Source organism: Hyperolius riggenbachi, chromosome 8, assembly GCF_040937935.1.
Source record: "Hyperolius riggenbachi isolate aHypRig1 chromosome 8, aHypRig1.pri, whole genome shotgun sequence".
Lineage (NCBI taxonomy): Eukaryota > Metazoa > Chordata > Amphibia > Anura > Hyperoliidae > Hyperolius > Hyperolius riggenbachi.
In genome coordinates, this window is record NC_090653.1 from 268,744,573 (window position 1) to 268,768,038 (window position 23,466).

At 46.3% G+C, this 23,466-nt stretch overlaps 1 protein-coding gene across 1 annotated transcript in view; it reads left to right on the forward strand.

Moving 5' to 3' along the window:
- LOC137527861 (ficolin-1-like) overlaps window positions 1-23,466 on the forward strand; it is a 103,178-nt gene that overhangs the window by 64,384 nt on the left and 15,328 nt on the right. The window lies entirely within an intron of this gene.

Sequence of the window (23,466 nt, forward strand, 5' to 3'; positions counted from 1 at the left end):
AGGCAGGCCCTGAGGCCTAAAGCTGTAAGCCTGCAGCAGCAGCTGGCCTGTCTCTATGTAACACAAAAGCTACTAACTAAATTACAATGTCTATCTAACTAACAACAATATAGGTGTGTATAGAGGTGTATGTGAGCAAAAACGCTAGGTAAATGACCACAATAGAGCTCTTGCTAAGCCAAAGCACAAAGGAGCAACTCTCTCTCTATGCAAGTCTCAGGCAAGGACGGAGAAACGGAACATGGCGGCCGCTATTTATAGGGTAGGGGCTGGCCAGGGTCCCCCTCTGTGATTGGCTGCCGTCAGAGGGCCTGGGAGCCCTCTGATTGGCTCTATGGACATCAATCTGGGCTATGACGCTATTCGAGCTCGGTATTCGAGCTCGAATAGCGCCGTTTGCTCGAATAGTGAATGGGTTATTCGCGTTTACTCGAATAGCCCATTCGAATAGCTGCAGCTATTCGGAGCTCGAATACCGAGCTCGAATAGCTGGAAAAGAGCTCGAATATTCGAGCTACTCGAATATTCGAGCTCTGCTGAGCACCACTGCACACTTGAGAATATAAACCATGTGCCATATAAGGTGTATGCATAATACATGGAATCCCCGAGATACAAACAACTCGCCGATCCTGTCGCATTTTCTTGCACAACCCTCTCGTGCACTCCCTCCCAAGCCCAGTGTATAAATGCAGAGCATAGCACAGAGAATCTCTCAACCAGAGTCCAGTGCTGTACTTCCACCTGCCCGCTCACGGCTTGGCCTAGCACCTGGCATCTCCTACCGCATGTAGTGTAATTACACGCGACATGAGGAGAGTGAAATGCCACCACTAGAAGGAGCAGGAGACAGACAGGGTGGCTGCACAGGCTGGACTCTGACAGGGAGGTGAGAGCGCAGCTACTGTTGTGCAGTGGTGCTCACCGCCAGGTCGTGATCACGCTTACGCGTGGATTCACGACCATTTTGACGCATTCTGCCTCGGACACGCTAAGCCGTGAATAGATTTTCAACCACGAAAATCTACTTCGGCTTCGCGTGAATGCGGACAGAAATCCGCATTCACGCTCGTGAAACCCGGTGCTGAAGTCGTGGTTTGCGGAAATGCGTCAAACTATGCGGAAGTGACACATTGCAGGCCAATCAGAGTGCCCCAGCCAGGCCCTAGCAACCAATCAGAGGAGGGGAGCTATGCCCTCCCCTCCTGAATATAAAGCGGCGGCCATGATGGAAAAGCTCTGTCCTTGCTAGACTGTGGTGCTGAGAGGATTATCTCCAGGCCATTGTTGTTTGAGCAAGTGCATTTATTGTGTTAAAAACAAAGCGTTTTTTTTGCTAACACTGCTCTTATACTGTACACAGTTAGCTAGTCAGTGAGTGATTGCTGTAGTTAGTTGTAGTCAGTGTAGTGTAGTGGGAGTGTGGGAGTCTAGTGATTATTTAACTGTGTGTAGTGCAGGCAGGTTCAGTGCTGCAGTGTAGTCAGTGTAGTGGGAGTGGGGATTATCTGTGTGTAGTGCAGGCAGGCAGGTTAGTGCAGCTGCAGTGTTCACTTGTATATTCCAGTGACAGTTATACACTTGTACTATTTGCAGGCAGCCAGTCACACCGCCGGCGCCGCCACTCTCTGCCAGCGCTGTTCATTCATTCTGTCGGTGGCCTTGTGCCGTGCCCAGTGCCCACTGCTCGCTCGCTGGCATATGAGCATCTCATTACACAGTGTGACATCCTTGTGTGCCCACTGCATCCTTCAGTGACCTAGTTGTATATCCAGTGCCCACTGCTGTGCCCACTGCATCCTTCAGTGACCTTGTACTGTGCCCACTGCATCCTTCAGTGACCTAGTTGTATATCCAGTGCCCACTGCTGTGCCCACTGCATCCTTCAGTGACCTTGTACTGTGCCCACTGCATCCTTCAGTGACCTAGTTGTATATCCAGTGCCCACTGCTGTGCCCACTGCATCCTTCAGTGACCTTGTACTGTGCCCACTGCATCCTTCAGTGACCTAGTTGTATATCCAGTGCCCACTGCTGTGCCCACTGCGTCCTTCAGTGACCTTGTACTGTGCCCACTGCATCCTTCAGTGACCTAGTTGTATATCCAGTGCCCACTGCTGTGCCCACTGCATCCTTCAGTGACCTTGTACTGTGCCCACTGCATCCTTCAGTGACCTTGTACTGTGCCCACTGCATCCTTCAGTGACCTAGTTGTATATCCAGTGCCCACTGCTGTGCCCACTGCATCCTTCAGTGACCTTGTACTGTGCCCACTGCATCCTTCAGTGACCTTGTACTGTGCCCACTGCATCCTTCAGCGACCTTGTACTGTGCCCACTGCATCCTTCAGTGACCTAGTTGTATATCCAGTGCCCACTGCTGTGCCCACTGCATCCTTCAGTGACCTTGTACTGTGCCCATTGCATCCTTCAGTGACCTAGTTGTATATCCAGTGCCCACTGCTGTGCCCACTGCATCCTTCAGTGACCTTGTACTGTGCCCACTGCATCCTTCAGTGACCTTGTACTGTGCCCACTGCATCCTTCAGTGACCTAGTTGTATATCCAGTGCCCACTGCTGTGCCCACTGCATCCTTCAGTGACCTTGTACTGTGCCCACTGCATCCTTCAGTGACCTTGTACTGTGCCCATTGCATCCTTCAGTGACCTAGTTGTATATCCAGTGCCCACTTCTGTGCTGCTGCTGCTGAACTGACCGCCCGCATTGTCCTCCTCCTCCTGACTCAGTCGCTTCCCGCTGCTGCACTCTGCGTTCACAGTGCCCGGGTCCCCGGGTGCATTTAATTTTTTGGCCAGCACTATGATGCTGTGCTGCTACTACTACCACCAGTATGTTGCCATGGTCCTTCCTTCTGTGCTGCTGCTGCTGCTGCTGAACTGAACGCCCGCTTTGTCCTCCTCCTGACTCAGTCGCTACCACGGTACCACCAATGCACTCTGTCTGCGTTATCACTGCCCGGGTCATCGGGTGCATTTAATTTTTTGGCCAGCACTATGACGCTGTGCTGCTACTACTACCACCAGTATGTTGCCATGGTCCTTCTGTGCTGCTGAATTGACCGCCGGCATTGTCCTCCTCCTCCTGACTCACTCGCTTCCACCAATGTACTCTGTCTGCGTTCACACTGCCCGGGTCACCGGGTGCATTTAATTTTTTGGCCAGCACTATGAGGCTGTGCTGCTACTACTACTACCAGTATGTTGCCGTGGTCCTTCTGTGCTGCTGAACTGACCGCCCGCATAGTCCTTCTCCTGACTCAGTCGCTACCACCACTGCACTCTGCGTTCACACTGCCCGTGTCCACTGACAACTGTGCTGCGATGTCATTGCTAATTGCTGCAAAAAAAACAAAAAAAAAATTACAAAAACCTCTCTGGGGCCTTTTTGGCGTCAGCCACTCATCCTCCTCCAGCGGTACCTTCGCCGCCAAGTGCCATTGGAACTCGCCTTCACCTCTTTGACTGCTTAACGCGTATATCCCTTTTTAAAACCACTTATTACCAATTAATAACCCCATTTAAAGTGTTGATTTCACTTTAAAATCCATTTTCTCTAGAAAAAATTTTTTGGGGGGAATTTTTTATGTTGAAGTTATGTTGCCCCTTATCACCTCGATAATCCATGCAATTTAGGGGATTGTAGCATGTATGGGGGCTTTGTTATTAACGTTAAAAGAAAATCCGCCTCCGGGCGGGAATCCACGCGTGATTACGCCATTCACGGCAGAAAATCCGCGTGGTTGCGTGGACGCGAACGAAAATCCGCATGCGGCGGGGCCGAATGCGGATTTTTTTTTGCAACCACGCGGATTGCCGAATTCGTGGATGAGGCACATCCGAGCATCCCTGCTGTTGTGCTATACTCTGCATGTACACACTGGGGCAGGGGAGCGCAGGGCGTATGAGAGGAATCGGTGCAGGAGACTTGGCCGCAGGATACAGCCTGTATGGCTTATCCTGCTCCTGCACAAATTCCAATTGATGTTAAATACTGTTCCCCCTCCAGGCCGCCATGGATGGTGGGGATGGGGAATGAAATAATGCGGCTTCCAGCAATTGCTGAAGGCCGAATTAGAGTGTTTTATAAGTAACTTCAGCTCCGTCTTCTGATGGCGCTGAAGTTACTCACTGCTGCGCCAAAATCTCCTGCACTGGAATGAAAGTGTTCGAGCGCAGGAAGGGGACAGAGACAGATGGTGGCACAAGAGGACATAAAGAGGCACAAGGAGGCAGAATGATGCACAGATAGACAGAAGGAGGCACAGGGGACCAGAAGGAATCATAAAGGGGGACAGGGAGAGGCACAGGTTGACTGAAGAAGCCACCAAGGAGGGCAGAAGGAGGCACAACGGGGGACAGAAAGAGGTACAGGGAGATATAAGATGGCACAGGGGAACTGAAGGAGGCACAAAGGGGGACAGAAGGATGCACAAAGGGGGACAGAGGAATGCACAGGGAGCAGAAGTAGCACAAGGGGACAGAAGAAGACACAAGGGAACAGAAGGAGGCACAGGGGCACAAAAGGAGGCACAGGGGTCAGGAGGAGTCACAAGCGGTGACATAAGAAGACACAGTGGGACAGAGGAATGCACGGGGGGGGGGGGCAGAGGTGGCACAGGGGGGCAGAGGGATGCGCAGGGGATGCACAAAGGGGGACAGAGGAATGCACAGGGGGGCAGAGGTAGCACAAGGGGACAGAAGAAGGCACAAGGGAACAGAAGGAGGCACAGGGGGACAGAAGGAGGCAAAGGGGCCAGAAGGAGTCACAAGTGGGGACAGAAGGACACAGGGGGACAGAGGGATGCACAAGGGGGCACAGGGGGACAGAGGGATGCACAAGGGGGGCAGATGTAGCACAGGGGGGCTGAAGGAGGCACAAAGAGGGACAGAAGGAGGCACAGGTGACAGAAAGTGACACAGGGGCAGAGGGGCACATGGGGATAGAAGGAGGCACAAAGAGGAACAGAAGGAGGCACAGGGGGACAGAAGGAGGCATGGGGTGTAGTGGAGGCTGCCTGAAACTTACACTATCTGGACCTTGTGATATCTGCTGTCCTGGAACTAGTGATGCTGCTGCTCCTCAGAATACCAAACTTCCTGCTGCTGCACACATACAGCAGAAGCAGGTGATCGAACCCTCGAGGGGGCAGGGCTTCTCTCTGAGTGGAACTTAATTTTGGTGCAGAGCTTTGTTCGGGTCGGAGCTTAGGGTGACCAGGCGTCCTCTTTTGCCCGGACAGGTCCACTTTTTCCGACCTGTCCGGGGCATCCTGGCGGGTTTTAGAAATGTCTGGGTAGTGAAGAGCCGTTTGGGAGCCAAATGACCCGGCTCTTTAAAGGGGGCCAAGCAAGAAGAGCCGATGCTTTCTAAAGAGCCGGAATTCCCATCACTAGACTGAGTCTCAGTCTAGTGATGGGAATTCCGGCTCTTTAAGCATCCGCTCTTCTGGCTCGGCCGCTCGGCTCCCAAAGAGCCGGCTTGTTTGGCTCCCACAACAGCTCTTCATCACCGCTAACACACATCAGATCAGGGGTGAGCAGGAGATGGGAACCAGCCAGACCGAAGCGTAGCAGCCGCACGGTGGACTTTAAATGCTGGACGTGACCGATGATGTCACTTCCTGAATCCTGCATTTGAATTCACCGGCGCACGGCTGGTGTCGCTGACTCCTATCTCCTGCTCACCACGATCTGAGGTGTGTTAGCGGTGGCAGCTGCAACGCAGGGGAGAACGAGGGAGGTATATTTAGGCAGCCGCACGCAGCATGGGGGAAAGAGCATTTTGTGGGGAAATGTGCTGCCAATCTCATTGCATTTGTGGGGAATATGCTGCCAATCTCATAGCATTTGTGGGGAAATCTGCTGCCAATAAGATTGCATTTGTGGGGAAATCTGCTGCCAATAAGATTGCATTTGTGGGGAAATCTGCTGCCAATAAGATTGCATTTGTGGGGAAATCTGCTTCCAATTTCATAGCATTTGTGGGGAAATCTGCTGCCAATCTCATTGCATTTGTGGGAAATCTGCTGCCAATCTCATTGCATTTGTGGGGAAATATGCTGCCAATCTCATTGCATTTGTGGGGAAATCTGCTGCCGATAAGATTTCATTTGTGGGGAAATCTGCTGCCAATAAGATTGCATTTGTGTATGGCATGGGTCTCAAACTCAATTCACCTGGGGGCCGCAGGAGGCAAAGTCAGAATGAGGCTGGGCCGCATAAGGGATTTCACAATCAGCAGCTCCTGCCACCCCCATCCCCCCCCCCGGCCCTTATAGTTCGCTTCAGTGCTCCCAAGTAATATGCCGTTTCCCCGCCGAAAGCGAGGGCTGCAGAGCCCCCAAATCGCCCGGGGGGCAATCCGCCGGCATTTCCTGGAAGGGGCAGAGCTTTCAGCTTCAGCTCTGCCCCTCCTGACGTCAATTGCGGCGCATCGCCGCCTTTGCCCACCCCTCTCACTCTTCCTTCACAGAGAGGGGCGGGGAGAGGCGGCGATCCGTGCAGCGATTGACGTCAGGAGGGGCAGAGCTGAAGCTGAAAGCTCTGCCCCTTCCAGAAAATTGCGGCAGATTGCCCCCCGGGCGATTTGGGGGCTCTGCAGCCCTCGTTTAGCGGCGGGGAAGCGGCGGATAACTTGGGAGCACTGAAGTGAACTATAAGGAAGCTTTTGCCGGCATGGGCCACAAAATATTATATCGAGGGCTGCAAATGGCCCGCGGGCCGCGAGTTTGAGACCCCTGGTGTAGGGTGACCATATTTTGATTTCCGAAAAAGAGGACAATCACAACAGCATGTGGGTGTGGTCATGGGTGGGGCCAAATATACAAGACCTTAGCAGTGTGCTGTCCAACTTTGCGGGCATGGAGGGCCATTTTTTTTTCAGACCACATGGTGGAGGGCCGGCCGACCAAAAAATGGAATCAGATTCGCAGAAGATTTCCCCACAAATGGAATCAGATTGGCAGCATATTTCCCCACAAATGGAATCAGATTGGCAGCATATTTCCCCACAAATGCAATGAGATTGGCAGCATATTTCCCCACAAATGCAATCTTATTGGCAGCAGATTTCGCCACAAATGCAATTTTATTGGCAGCAGATTTCCCCACAAATGCAATGAGATTGGCAGCAGATTTCCCCACAAATGCAATGAGATTGGCAGCAGATTTTCCCACAAATGCTATTAAATTTGGCCGCACATTTCCCCACAAATGCAATCAGATTGGCAGCAGATTTCCCCACAAATGCTATGAGATTGGCAGCACATTTCCCCACAAATGCAATCAGATTGGCAGCATATTTCCCCACAAATGCGATCTTATTGGCAGAAGATTTCCCCACAAATGCTATGAGATTGCCAGCATATTCCCCACAAATGCAATGAGATTGGCAGCAGATTTCCCCACAAAATGCTCTTTCCCCCATACTGCGTGTGGCTGCCTAAATATACCTCCCTCGTTCTCCCCTGCGGTGCAGCTGCCACCGCTAACACACCTCAGATCGGCAGTGAGTAGGAGATATGAGCCAGCAACACCAGCCGCGTGCCTGTGAATTCAAATGCGGGAAGTGACATCATCGATCGCGTCCAGCATATAAATTCCGCCGTGCGGCTGTTATGCGCCAATCTGGCTGGTTCCCATCTCCTGCTCACCACTGATCTGATGTGTATCAGCGATGGTGAAGAGCCATTTTGGGAACCGAGCGGCCGAGCCAGTGGAGCTGATGCTTGAAGAGCCGGAATTCCCATCACTAGACTGAGACTCAGTCTAGTGATGGGAATTCCGGCTCTTTAGAAAGCATCGGCTCTCTGGCTTGGCCGCTTGGCTCCCTTTAAAGAGCCAGCTCGTTCGGCTCCCAAACGGCTCTTGCCTACCCGGCCATTTCTAAAATCCGCCAGGACGCCCTGCACCGGTCGGAAAAAGTGGACCTGCCTGGGCAAAAGAGGATGCCTGGTCACCCTACCCTAGCTTAATCCAGGGGCATGGTGCCACCCAGGACCAATGGTACTCCAGGCAATGACCTGGAATGACTTTGGTTAAAAACAGCCTTGGATTACATTTACTACAGAGTTCAGGATATGTATATAGAATGGGTTATAGTACTGTATTAGTTAGGCTTTTTTAAAACTGAATCACAAGCAACCAAGTACACATGTCCAGTGCCGGTTACCTGAGACTCTACTGTAATAATAATTTTACAACTATACAGATAACACTAGTTCATTCAAGGGTGTAGCTAAAGCTAGTAGCAATGCTGCCACCTACTGTCTATTTAAAAACAAGCAAATGTAATCTTACATTACGCAATAAAGCCTAAGAGTAGGTTCACACTTGTTCTAAAAACGTATCCGGACCGTGGCTCCAGTTTTTAGCCCGGATCAAAATCGGAGCCACGGATACCAATGTTAAAAATAGCAGCTCTCTTCACTTAAAAATAAATACGGATCCGTCTGCATTCAGGGGGATCCATTTTGAAAACCTGAACGGACAGTCCGGATTTGCAATAGTCAAGCGGCGAGTAGGGAACTTACTTGCTTGTGTTCCACCCCTCGCCGTCACTTCCTGCAATGCCTGACTGGGTAAAGGTGGCCATACATCTAGCCATGATGGGCAAATTCGACCAAGAGACAAATCCCCTCTCTAATCAGACCTGGTTAGAGAGAGAACTGTCAGCTGCCCATACACTGCAGGCTGATCCCTGATCAATTTTAGCATGAAATCTCCAGTGTTGTTGTGCCTGTCTGTCTTTTGAATCCGCCGCTCTTACATAGCTGCATACAGGGCCAGTTCAAGTAACAGTTGGGCCCTAGGGCAAAATTAGCCTGGGGGCCCCCCAACAGACACCCCCAACCAAAAAGCATCACTAGGGGCCCTTTGTTGCAGCCAAATTTCCCTCCTGGACCCCTGAGCTGGCTGCTGACCCTCCCCCAATCACCTCCCAACTTAACAGACTCTGCAGAGTTTCTGGGGAGCAACAGTTAAGATGGGGGAGGGACACCTTGGGGGCCCCTACAGGCTCTGGGGCCCTGAGGCAATTGCCCATTTTTTCCTATGGTAGCTCCGGCCCTGGCCACATACACAGCGTCGGCATGGCATGTCAAGTCACACCAGTGTGCTATGCGTGTATGGGGCTAACAGAAGAGCAGTGGATTTGGAAGACGGATGGGCACCATGACACTGACAGAACAGGTAATGTATAAATACACACATGCACAAACATTTACACATTAGAGCAGTGGTCCTCAAACTAAGGCCCGCGGGCCGAATGTGGCCCCTGAGGCTTTTTTACCGGCCCTCCACACACAAAATGTATTACTTATAGATGGGGTCAGCTACATCTTTAAATATTGGTGGTTCGCATATAGAATAGCAGTGCTGGCACCACCCATCCACATGGAAGCCAGAAAGCAGTAATTCGCTGGTTTCCAATCAAATTCCACATCAGGTGACACTGCTGTCCAATTGGACTTCAGGTTGTCACCTGGGTATGCTTTACTGTCTGACCCGAAAAGACTTCTACATCATTTTATGTATACGTTTGGGGACCCCTGCATTAGAGGAACAGCGGTGAGGCGGCAGATGCGGCGGGCCTGGCCGATTACAGAGAGATTTCATGCTGAAATTGATTTGGAATTGTCCTGCATTTATACATTAGCATAACAGCGCCGGGGGCTTCATTGCGTTCATCAATTGTCCCGATATCGGTCACCATTACCACCTGCACCTGACCGACCATGACGGCCCGACTACTTGCAGCATGACCGACTCATATATAAGCAACTTAAAATTGGTTGCATTGTCGGTCTGGCATGCACTACTTGACTGTGTAGCACTGATTTTCATCTGATTATAATTATCGAATTAGATGGTAGATTTGCCGTCAAGTCATCTGATGTATGGCTACCTTTAGACAGAGGCTATTACATGTTTACAGAAGCCTCTGACGTTGGCTAAAGTTTGGGCATGCCGAATCTTTATCCACAATTCTTGGCCAACCTCTGAGCACGTTGTTCCCCTTTATCATTGCCCCCGGTGTCCACTTCAACATGCACTGCACGTGGGGGAGACAAAAAAGGAGTGCACACTGAAAATAGGACAGTTGTTGACAATGCCCTGTCTTGTTTGGTCTCACCTGTATTGCTGGCTGGAAATGTCCATACAGGTGTCCAGAAACAGCGCTTTTATCCCACTTGTGCCGGGGATCTGGCGTGGTAAGGTAGATCCGGTCCTCTTCAGTTGCAATGTTACAGTGGTGGGAGCCGTAGGTCAACTGATCAACAGAGGAGGTAACTAGTGTTGGTTGTAGATTTAAAGGGGCATTACAGAGAAAAGTAAAAAGGAGGAAAGTAATTTTTGGCTCATGTTACTCTGGAAAAAAACGTACTTCTTATTTGTATATGTTTGCACATATTTAAAAATTTTACAGTTTTTCGCTCTAGTGCCCCTTTAAATATTGTAGCCTGTTTAGTCAATGCACAGCAATGGCACCTTGATCATTTGTATTTGTAATTGTCCCTTTTGTGTTTCTTGTTGTAATTGGTGATTCAGAATAACATTAGCAGATCTGAAGCGGCAGGGGGCAATGTAATTTTATTGATTTCCCTTGGCAGTATGTGATCCTTGGCTGTGTGCAAAAAATCTCTCTAAGCGCGGGATCACTTCTTAGGATGTGGAAATGTTTCTCGAGAATCTTTTTACATTTTACATGTTGTGCCAAGAAATTCATGATAAAGTACAAATTGCATCCTCTCACATTTGACAAGTTAATCTGTCAGTAGGGGATATTTTTAAGCCATGATTTGTAATGAAATCAAAGAGCCTATACAGCTTGAGGAAGAAGTTCACCTCCGACACAGCATCTGTCGCTGTCCCTGGTTTTTATCTCTTTTATGCAATAAAGAGATTAAATACATCTCTGTGTTGCTGCTGATCTCTACTCTTCATGCTTTGGAAGCTGCTGGACTACAGTGCTATATCAGCCTAGCACACATGTACCCTCACTTGGGTGCCTATCGACTAGGGTAAACTTCTAAAAAAAAACTATTACAATCCATTGCTTTGAAGAATGCTTTAATGGAAACGGTCATTTGGTCATTGGGGTCCCCTGTTATTGTCAGATCCCGGAAGTTGACTGTAGTAGGATGTACTGTGACTGTAGTAGGATGTACTGTGATAGGCCAAAGGAATTATTATTCCACATACATGATGTTATCAACATATTGTTTATGTAGGACCAGGTGCACCCTATATGGGCTGGCTGTAGGCTTTATCATGAAGTATTCCAGTGAGCCCCGAATTGCAAAGCTGGGCACAAACATGGTCCCCATAGCAGTGCCTTTTGTTCTGTTGGTATGATTTTATCAAGGGATGGGAAATACTTATTGGTAAGAATACATTCTATAGAGGCCAAGATGATTTTTTTCTTTCATCAGAGGGTCTCTCATAAGATAATACCTGATTTCTTCTAACCCTTTGCCCTGTGGAATATTGCTTTAAAGAGAACAAAAGTCCAGGTTTGCCCATACAGTATATAAGATGGTTGTCATTTTAGTTGTTGTATAGTTTGGATAGTATGAGGGGTATCTTTTTAGGTATCTTGGAAGAACTTTGACAAATTGTTGCAATGGGATAGGTTGCTACAGGTGATTGAATTAATGCCAGAAATGATTACTATTTTGGTGTTTTTGGTTGTAGTCCTTTGAAGGCTTCTTACTCAGCCTATGTAAAGGTTGAAAGTGAAGTTCCTAAAGTCTGTAGTAACCAAAGAATTTAAGGTCTCCACAAAAGGCTCTCTATAATTGGTTGGGTTGAAGGTTAATTTGGCCTTCAGACCAGTAGCTATTGGTCATGAACTGCATTGTCATGCCTCCACACTTCTTTATACCTCTCCATAGCACTTTATTCTCAAGGCCTGAAGGTTCAAGCCCTGATCCCTGCAGAAAAAAGTACTCATACATGTGTAAGAGGCTTTAGTGCTTCTACTGAAACAGAACAGCCTAATATTTTGTGTTGTGTCCCAAGAATGAAAGAGAACCCAAGCCGAAGCTCAGGTTCAGAAACACTTACTTTCCTAAGGAGAGGGAAGCCTCTTCCCACACCGTCCTCTGGTCCCTGTTGCCACTTGCAGACCCTCCCGCTGATTGGGGCCATGCTCTTCTTCTGGCACAAGTGTGGTCGTGCTGCAGCTGCACGAGCACAGCCATGCCTGTGCAGAGCCACTAGTGTGCGGCTCCAGCTTAATGTGCAGACGTGGCCATACTGGCAGGTGCAGTACGGCAGCACATGTGCTTGAAGAGGAGTGCCGCCTCAATCAGTTTACTGACAAACTCTTGTTGGTAATCTTTGGAGAGTCCGTGAGAGGAAATGGGGAACCAAGGGACAGAGAAGGAAGTCTCTTCTGGATCCAGAGGCTTCCTTCTTCTTTAGTAAGTATGTGATTTTGTACTAGAGCTTCAGCTCCGATACACTTTAAAGAGAAACTCCGACCAAGAATTGAACTTTATTCCAATCAGTAGCTGATACCCCCTTTCCCATGAGAAATCTATTCCTTTTCACAGACTATCAGGGTCACTGTATGGCTGATATTGTGGTGAAATCCCTCCCACAAGAAACTCTGAGGACCATGGTACTCCTGGCAGTTTCCTCTCTGTGACCCTTGTAGCATTGTGGGAAATAGCTGTATACAGCTGTTTCCAACTGCCAAAAAAGCATGCAGCAGCTACATCACCTGCCAACAGTAAAAATGTCACCATGTAATAAATGTCAGAATGTAAATCATTTTACAATGGGCAAACACTGACTAAATCATTTATACATAATTATTGTAAAAATGAAGTACTTTTTTATTACATTATTTTCACTGGAGATGCTCTTTAAGCGGACAGGTGGGGCACAACTTGTGAGTCAAAATCTCCATAAATATTAAGCTCCATCCAACACCCCTCATTACACGGCTAGGTGTTCACCACTGCAACTGTCTTCATGTTATCTATGCTTGTTACCTATGGGTGGCCAGAAATACTCCCGCTATCAGCCAATGAGTGATAAAGGCCACCTGTTATTTGCCAGTTATGTAAAAAGCAAACCAACAGTGTGATAAGGGCTCTGGAAAGGAGAGACTGGAATTACTGATCTCTGGAGAGAACTGATTGCTTGGAAAAGAGGACCTGTCATAGCTCGTCATTGCTTCTTACAAATTTCATTTTTATTATCAGTAAAAAAAATATTTGTTTATTTCCATGCTAAAGAGAATTTCGTTAAAGGTTATCGGGTTGGGCGTTGACAAATAAGATTGACGATTTATAACCTTTTAAAATTATTTGCCCATCAAACATTGCGGATTCTTTTAATGCTTTTAATTTCAGAGGGCTGTTTCTAGTCTACATTACTTAGTTTTGCAGTTACCAAAAACAAACAGATTTTTTTATGCACAGAAAATATATGTTTCTCAAAATAAGCCTACCAACGATGCACAAATTATCACCGGCTCAAACTTCCTGAAGGCATAACACACACTTCCCTTAATTGTTAAGAGGGGTCTATAGGCATTCTATAAAAACATTACACTGCCAAATATCTCTCCTAATCTACCCATCATTGCTAGATGTATGGCTACCTTTTGAAAGATAAAATATTTAATATATGTCAAAGCCCATCTTGAGGAGCTGTACCTTCTAAGACATGATACAATAATAGGAAAACAAAAAGGACCTTATAAGCATGGTGCCTTTTGTGTAATCAAAAACCACTTAATGACAAGCGTAAAACATGCTTCTTTTATGATAGATCACTTTTTAGCCCTTCATATAGATCGTAATGGTGGTGGTGGCTGGATGGTGTAATGGTTAAGTGCTCTGCCTCTGACACAGGAGACCAGGGTTCAAATCTCGGCTCTGCCTGTTCAGTAAGCCAGCACCTATTCAGTAGGAGACCTTAGGCAAGTCTCCCTAACACTGCTACTGCCTATAGAGCGCGCCCAAGTGACTGCAGCTCTGGCGCTTTGAGTCCGCCAGGAGAAAAGCGCAATATAAATGTTATTTGTCTTGTCTTGTAATATCAATTACAAATTCTTAAATCCACTTTAGTTTAAATATTTTGTCAAACTAATTCTAATTTGGCACAGAAAAACATTATACTGTGCAGTGTATGATGAGTAGTTGTATTTTTTTGGATGCCCCAAATTTAGAAATGGGTTTGCTTCCATTTCCAGAGTGGTAATAATTCAACATTTTTTTCTCATTTCATCTGGCCTTTTCTTTGATTACTAATTCAATAAATAATCCCATATAAAGATACGATTTACATTGAACATGGCTGGTTGCAGTTAAACCATTTGTGTTTAATCAGCTAGATCTAATGTTGACGTGTGCCTTGCAGGTCCTACCACAGAGCAGAGATGGATTAAGATGTAATGGGGCCCTAGGCAAGGTAGTAGGTTTGGGGCCCCCTGGTGTATCTTTTGGTAAGCTAAAGTGGAGGGAGTTAAAAGAAGGTGGTGGGTGGGCCCCTTGGCACTCACTAGGCCCCAAGCACCTGCCTAGATTGCCTGGTGGATGATCCTGCTCTGCCACAGAGCCATATCTAATCCATATTTTGCACTGATGAAGTGGAAAGCAGCCAAAAACAGCTGTCTGCAAGCTGGATTATAATACTTTGTAAAATGAATAATCTATAGAGATGCTGTAAACTAAAGACAGGAAACACTTGGATTTCCAGAGACTGATTTGTATATTCACTCAGTGGAGGCAGGAAATGTGGGCTGCCTTGTTCAGAGCCGTAATTAGCAGCTATAACTGGAAATAGTAGCGGGTGCTGTGGCCGTCCACTATACAAATTGTGGTAACATTTGTAGCCTCAGTTTATATAACGGGTGGCCTCTGGTGCCCAAATTTCCAGTTATAGCCGCTAACTGCAGCCAATAACATGGGCGCCCCTGGAGGTGCTCAACCTTCCCTGGCACCCTCAATTTGTAGCCGCAATTAGATTAGGCATTGAAAGCATCCTTGATATTGGGGCGTGATTATTGGTTGGGAGGTTTGGTTAGCTTTAGGCATCGGTTTGGGGGGGTCAGTTATGGTTAGTTATTGGTTGGGGGGGCTCTGTTGGGGTTAGGCATTGGTTGGGGAAGGGTCGGTTAGGGTTAGGCATCGGTTGGGGGAATCAGTTAGAGTTAGGTATTGGTTGGGGGGCTCTGTTGGGGTTAGGCATTGGTTGGGGAAGGGTTGTTTAGGGTTAGGCATTGGTTGGGTAGGCAGTTAGGGTTAGGTATTGGTTGGGGGCTCTGTTGGGGTTAGTCATTGGTTGGGGAAGGGTTGGTTAGGGTTAGGCATTGTTTGGGGAGGGTGGAAGCTAGGGTTAGGTATTGGTTGGGGGGCTCTGCTGGGGTTAGGCATTGGTTGGGGAAGGGTCGGTTAGGGTTATGCATCGGTTGGGGGGATCAGTTAGAGTCAGGTATTGGTTGGGGGGCTCTGTTGGGGTTAGGCATTGGTTGAGGAAGGGTTGATTAGGGTTAGGCATTGGTTGGGGGGGTCAGTTAGGGTTAGGTATTGGTTGGCGGGGCTCTGTTGGGGTTAGGCATTGGTTGGGGAAGGGTCGGTTAGGGTTAGGCATTGGTTGGGTAGGCAGTTAGGGTTAGGTATTGGTTGGGGGCTCTGTTGGGGTTAGACATTGGCTGGGAAAGGTTCAGTTAGGGTTAGGCATCATTTGGGGAAGGGGCAATTAGAGTTAGATATTGATTAGGGGCTCTGTTGGGGTTAGACATTGGTTGGGGAAGGGTCGGTTAGGGTTAGGCATCATTTGGGGAGGGGGGCAGTTAGGGTTAGGCATCCATAGAAGGAGGGTTCAAGTGAGAATGGGGTCAGATTAGATGATAGTAAAAAAAAACAATATTTTACTATCGTGACTACATAGAACCCAATTGTAGAATATCAGTAATTTTAACGTGTAGCACTAAGGGTGTAGCCATGAGCTGGAGATAAAATACAGATGCGTAACATATTGCTTTTTCCAGGTGGAGCTAGCCCTATGTGTCATATTGCCCTTTTATCTTATGGTGTGTTTACACTGGGAAGGTATAGCTGTTTCACAGGATTCTTTAGGGCTTATCTCCCCCTGATAGGACTCTGCATAGTAACATATTTCACCACCCCACCTTAGCGGCCCTCTGTTCTACTCTGTGCAAGGTTTAGCCTTTGTGTGAGCGATGATCAGGTTGTGGTGACCACTGGTACAGGAATATGGAGGAGGCGTGTGGATAATGCAGGGTGGAGGTGAATAATCATTATATAAAGAAGAGTGTTCACCCATTCCCCATCTCAGACTAGCGAGTGGAGTGTAGAAGAGCCATCATGTGGACGTTAGCACTCACTGTCACTCTGGCCGTTTTCACCTTTTCTGAGGCTTCAGGTAATTTGTTAACGCTAAAGTAGTCATCATGGGACATGTCTGGGATGTTTTCAGAATTTCCAGGTTATGATATGTCCACAAAGTAAACATTGTAGCTTTAATTGAGAGATAATAGTCAGGGTCGGGCCGAGGCAGAGGCGAGAGAGGCTCCAGTCTCAGGGCACAGTGTAGGAGGGGACGCACAACTCACCAAGCTATCATTCCCCTATTGTGTTTGAAGCAGATTGAAATAAGAAGAGGGGATACATGGCAGTGACTGCAAGCCAGATAACTAGAGATTAAGGTGTGTGTGTGTGTGAAGGGGGGGGGGGGGTTGGGTTGGAGGCCCTAGGGCGCATCTTAGTCTAATAGCAATCAGTGTGTGACAGCTGGGGTGGGAGGGAGGGGGGGCACGTTGGTGTCTCAGTCTTGGGTGCTGGAGAACCTTGTCCAGGCTGTGTTGATACTTCTGGTGGTTGCTAGAACTCCAGGATCCTCTAAAAAATAAGAAGGATCAGAAGCCCTATGCTGCAGTATCTCTAGGTAATTTAGCAGATGTTAACATATACTTACAAAGATGGGTTGCAACCACCTGCAACCACCGCCTGAGCCTACAGGGAAAACACTGTCCTTGTTTGGTTTTGGGTGCAGCAGCAGGCATGGTCAAGGTTAGCCGTGGGGTGGTTAAGGTTTGGCATCAGGGGAGGGTTCAGTGTGAGAATAGGCATAGGTTTAGCATTAGTAAAATATCAGTATTTAATAAATACTTACCATTATTACACTTTAGTAGTAGAAAATCAGTGAATTTACTGATGTTCAGTGTAATTTTTGCGTAATTACACGCCGACTTTGGCAGTGAATAGCAAAGCCCCCATATATGCTATTGACACCAAAATTGCTACATATGTTTAAGAGGATAGCGGGTACAAGTCAGAAAAATAATTTTCCAAAAAGACCAGGAGCAATTGCGGATGAATGGGGAGTCAGAAGAGGACGGCATGGGAGCGATCAGGCCGGACGGGGCTGGAGGAAGCCCCAGCTATGTATATTTTTTGTTGTGGCCCCATCTCAGCTTTCCTTTAAGTTTCTTCTTCAAACAGGATACAGAACCATACTTTTTACAAATATAACTCAATGGGCCCGGATCAGTGAATAATGGCGCACAGCGCCTATGCATAGAAATGGCGCCGCATTAAAAAGATATGCTTATCGCTATTTATCGTTAGTACTGCATAATAATGGCGCACAGGGAAAAAAGAAGAAAAACGGCACACAGTAACGTTATTTATCAATAGTGGCACATACTAACGTTATTTATCAATAGTGGCACACACTAACGTTATTTATCAATAGTGGCACACACTAACGTTATTTATCAATAGTGCCGTTCATTTGCCAAACAGCAGACGTTATTGCGCACAGTAACGTTATTTATCACTAGCGCCCTACATAAGCCAAACTGCAGACGTTATTTAACTGCAAAACGGTGAATGGATTTAATGTAACACTGTCAAGGTTAGGGTTAGGCACCACTGGGTTTTAACGTTAAATAGCGATAAGCGGCAAACGGATTAGTGGCAACACCGTGCGCCATTATTCGCAGGCGCCATTTTCAGATGGATCCCAATGGGCCATATGCAATTCATTTTTTCACCTGAGTGATCTCCCTAAATGCTATTTTCACAGCTTGTAAATAAAATGCCTTTTTAATCACCAACAAGCAAACAAATACTCAAAAAAATTTTTGACATAACCTGTTCAGCTACTTTTTGGTACTTTTTCCATTGAAAAGTGCTAAAAAGTTAATTTAAATTGAAGATGAAAAATTATCTCCTAGTCCTAGGAGAAAACTCAGGAGAAAAAGTGATTTGCATATGGCCCTATGGCCTTAACATGTATTAAATAAAGGTTACAATCTGCTAATTACTAAAATGCTCCACATGCCTTTATGTTCAGTTGTATTTAATACATTTCAATGCCAATGATCTACGTTTGCAAAAAAAAATATATCTGTGCCGCCTTCTGATCTCCAATTGTATGTACACTTTGCTCTCTAAGATTATGTTCAGTACACAGGATGGGAATCTGAAGAAATTATTTACATGCTGAATTTCACTCTCTGAATCTTTTTTTATGTTAGCCAATTTACTGTATCATTCGGATTCAAAACCTTTTTTTTACATAAGGATGGAATGACAAATATAGTACAATGCTCAACTACCCCCATCTAGTGGTCAAAAAGCATTATTATACTTTTTGTTTTTGATTCTAAATTCCTTCAAATATGTGTTGTAATTTATGAGGATATGTGAACTTAAAATATTATTTGCCAAGTAAGTGCCAAAAATAATGCAGTTAGGACCTGTTTTTCCTTTTCCTATTCCTTAAAAGATCCAAGAACTACCTGTATGGTCATGTGCAAAGCTAAAAAGCACAATGCTTTATGATTTTTTTGATGCGTTTTAGTAGAAATGTTGGGAATATTCCAGTTTTTCCATATTTTATAATTCCATGTTTAGTTTTCAGTATCTTCAATCTTGATCTTTAGTTTGCCTCCAGTAAAACAGATAGCTTTTGGATTCATCTGTGGAATCTGGCATATATGCAGATTTTTTTTGTTGTCTACAAAGAAAAGATACAAAAATAAAACAACATTAAAAAAATGGTACTTTAATTTATTTTTCTTTTATTCTTTTTAATTCATCTTATTAGATGTTTTTGTTAATTATGACAGCAGGCAGTTCCATACCAAATGAACATCCATGTATAGCATATTTAGTGTTAGTTTTATCTTAATTTACCTGGTGAATTCCTCCCTTTACTTTTATTTGTAATGTATTTGTAACGATTGGTGTCAGCTAACCGATTTTTTTTCTGATTATTGGGGATCTGCAGTACCACCAATAATACAGATGTTATACCTGATTATGTGATGATCTGCAGAATCACCAATAATACAAGTATAGCAAGCTCACAGGAAGCTGATAAGAAGATTGGTGTTTGGTGCAACAATAATGGTGTAATGAAAGTCTCCCGAGGAGCGGGTAACTTTTAAGACAATACTGCAACCAAGGATCACCTGAGAAGCAGGTGAACCTGGCTGAGCTATGTCTTAAGCACAATAGATAAATAGATACTACACAGAAGTAACAGGGTTAATCTCCTGAGGAGCAAGTGGTTAACACTGTACTGCAGCCGATGGACACCTGAGGTGCAGGTGTAACAAACTATGCTACTCAAGAGCTTCACCTGAGGAGCAGGTGTAAGCTACAGATCCCTCACCAGTGGCTATGCCCACTGGTGAGGATAGAGAGGTCAGACAAGCCGAGTAGGTAACAACCGGACAGATAAGGTACAAAGACAGGAGACTGATCCAGTGTCAATATCAGGCAGGGTCGGCAACTTGAATCAGATAGGCAGAAGTACAATAACATAGAGCAAGGGATAGTCAGGAATAGCCAGAGTCATACACAGATAATAAATACAATGATAATAATATCCTAATCTTAGGTGTGAAGTCCTTGGTTTCAACACCTGGGATCTAGTCTAAGGTCTGAGCGCTAACACGTAAGTATTCACGACAGCCGACAACTTGCAACTGACCAGCAAGTCTTATATATAGTCAGAGCGCTGCACAGCGCCGCCCCAGACACTCAGCCAATCCGGAGTCCAGCTGGAGTCAGCTGACTCCCCTTCTACTTGCATAAAGGTCCTGTCTCCTGGCACGCGTGCGTAGCCCTCCACCTGTGTGCAAACGAAGGACCAGGCATATCACCATCATGCAGCCGTGCGGCAGAAGCCGCCGGCTGATACGCAGATACCGCCACCATGCTGCCTGTCTTAGCGGCGGCGTCTCCGCTATCTATTACTGTATCTATTACAGTATTGTCATATTATTTAACTGTATGCTGTATATAGGCCTACGGGATACGCAGTATATATGGAACATAAGAGAAAACCTGGTTGCCATGCAATGGAACCAAGAGCTGTAACGCAAGAGGACTTACTATAGAACAATTGCTCATATTTATGTTGTTCGTCGCAAGCTAGTCTAGCCTCTGCACTGGATAAACTCTTTAACCTTGGCTGGTTTTGTGTAAGATACAAAACCATTTTCCAGTGTTTCTAGAAATGCTGGTTAACCTCCTTGCCGATTATCCCGAGCTGAGCTCGGCGTAACCTGCGCAGGAGGATTGCTCTGGCCCCGCTGGGCCGATTTTCACAATTTTTTTTTATTACACGCAGCTAGCACTTTGCTAGCTGCGTGCATAAGTCGATCGCCGCCGATTCACCGCTACCCGTCGCGCCACATCGCCCCCCCAGACCCCTTGCGCAGCCTGGCCAATCAGTGCCAGGCAGCGCTGAGGGGTGGAGCGGGATTCCCTCTGACGTCGGTAACGTCATCCCGCCCCGTCGCCATGGCGACGGGGGAAGACCTACAGGAAATCCCGTTCTCAATGGGATTTCCTGCTTGCGCAGATCGCCGGCAGGGATCGAAGTAGGTAGGGGGATGCCGCTCGTCAGCGGTGATCATGTAGCTAGCGCTAGGCTGGCTACATGAATTTAAAAAAATATATTTTAAAAAAGTGCTGCGCTGCCCCCTTGCTGCAGTAATTGGAATGGCAAGGGGGTTAATGGGAGACTCTGCAAATCAAGTCTTTTAACTAAACTCAGTTAAAGTAAAGGCCTATAAATTCAATCAAATAATACTTAAATTTTAACATTACCTAATACTTTTTTTTGGGGGGGGGTAGCTTTTTTTTGAAAATAGTAATATATTTTAATTTTTTTTGTTTTACGAATGTTTATTATGTAACTGTGCACATTTTTATTACCATTCTTTTGGTTAGTTATAAAGTGTTTATTGCTTCATGGTTGTAATACAATTGGAGTCATTGGAGGGCTGAATTGTATTGCATATGGCGACAGTGGCTAAGATTCCCTACACTGATAAAAAGGAGGTAGAGCTTATCTGAAATTTGGAAACTGATCTACCTATATCTTTAGTCTGAGGTTGGACCCTTATTCAATTAACTTTTTCTCCTAAGTTTTCTCTTAGAAGATAATTTTTCATCTTCTGTTAATAACTAAATTAAAATAACTTTTCAGCACTTTGCAATTGAAAAAGTACTAAAAAGTAGGTGAAAAAGTACTGTCAAAATCTGAGTATTTTCTTGCTTGCTGATGGTTTAAAAGACATTTTATTGATAAGGTGTGAAAATACCACTTAGGAGGAAAAGTGAGCCTCTGGGTGCAAAAAACTTTTTCCCCAAGAAGTTATCTCCTCTGAGATAATTTCTATTTTCTTTTAAAAATAACTTACAATTGAAAGAGTACCTAAAAGTAGGTGAAAATGTACTATCCAAATTATTTTGAGTATTTTCTTGCTTGCCGGTTGTTTAACCTGTCTTGACACCACTTAAAGAGACTCTATAACTTCAAAAAGATCCCCTGGGGGGTACTCACCTCGGGTGGGGGAAGCCTCCGGATCCTAATGAGGCTTCCCACGCCGTCCTCTGTCCCACGGGGGTCTCGCTGCAGCCCTCTGAACAGCCGGCGACAGGCCCGACTGTAATTTCAATATTTACCTTTGCTGGCTCCAGCGGGGGGCGCTGTGGCTGCTTTCGGCTCAGAAATAGACGGAAATACCCGATCTCCGTCGGGTCCGCTCTACTGCGCAGGCGCCGGAGACTTGCGCCTGCGCAGTACAGCGGACCCGACGGCGATCGGGTATTTCCGCCTACTTCGGAGCCGACAGCCGTCAGAGCGCCTGCGCAGGAGCCAGGAAGGTAAATATTACGTCACGGCTGTACGGAGGGCTGCAGCGAGACCCCCGAGGGACGGAGGACGGTGTGGGAAGCCTCATTAGGATCCTGAGGCTTCCCCCACCCGAGGTGAGTACCCCCCAGGGGACGTTTTGCCGTTACAGTTCCTCTTTAACACAGATTGGTGGCCGCAGAGTGGCTCTGTTGTTCTTCCGCTTCCATATGGTGTCATCTCGCGAGGAGCAGGGGCTGCAACGATCAGCCTGCCAGCTCTGGCAGGCTGTTTTTTCTATTTATTAACAAAGATGAGGGCTAGTTCACACTCGCCGCTAGCCCGCGATCGCGTTTGGCTCACGATCGCGATTTTAATTTAAATCTTGCGATTATTGCGCGCTTTGCACAATAGAACGGAAATCACAGCGCAATCGCCCCCAAAATGCTGCATGCAGCACATTTGCGATTGATCAAAATCGCAACCATTGCAGTGTGAATGTATCCATAGGGGTACATTGTAGCAGTGCTTTGCTGATCACCGGTGATCAGCAAAGCGCTCAAGAATCGCCCCAATGTGAGCCAGCCCTAACATTTATATAGCGCTGCCATCTTGCACAGCGCTGTACAGAGGATTGTCTTCTCACTTAACTGTCCCTCAGAGGGGCTCACAATCTAATCCCTACCATAGTCATACTGTATGACTATGTAGGATTATTATAGTGTATGTATCTAGTCTAGGACCGGTTTAGGGGGGAGGAAGGGAAATTAAAAAAAGTTGTTTTTTTTTACAAAAACTACAGGGCTTTTTTTTTTATTAATAAAACAACAACAGCAAAAAAACAGAACCTAGCATCAGCAATCAAATCCCACCAAAAGAAAGCTCTATTTGTGAGAAGAAAAGGGGGTAAAATTCATTTGGGTGCTAAGTTGTATGACCGAGCAAAAAAAACGTTAAAGTTGTGAAGTGGTGAATTGTAAAAAATGGGGGGTATAAACCTCTGGTCCTCAAGTGGTTAAGGGGCTTTCTATGACAAGGGCTCATTTGCAATTAATGTTTTCTCCTTAGATTTCTCCTAGGTGATATTTTCAAACTTGTCAATTAAATGCCTTTTTAAACCACCAGCAAGTGAAAAGTGAATTGCATTTGGACCTCTGTGGGTCAATATTGCCCATTAATACTAAAGAGTACCCAGTTAAATCACATAGAACCAGAACCACTAGAATTTTTGGAAATAGTAGTAGCAGTAGTAATATAAGTAGTAGAATACTAGTAGTACTAGTAGATGTAGCAGTAGTAGTAATAAT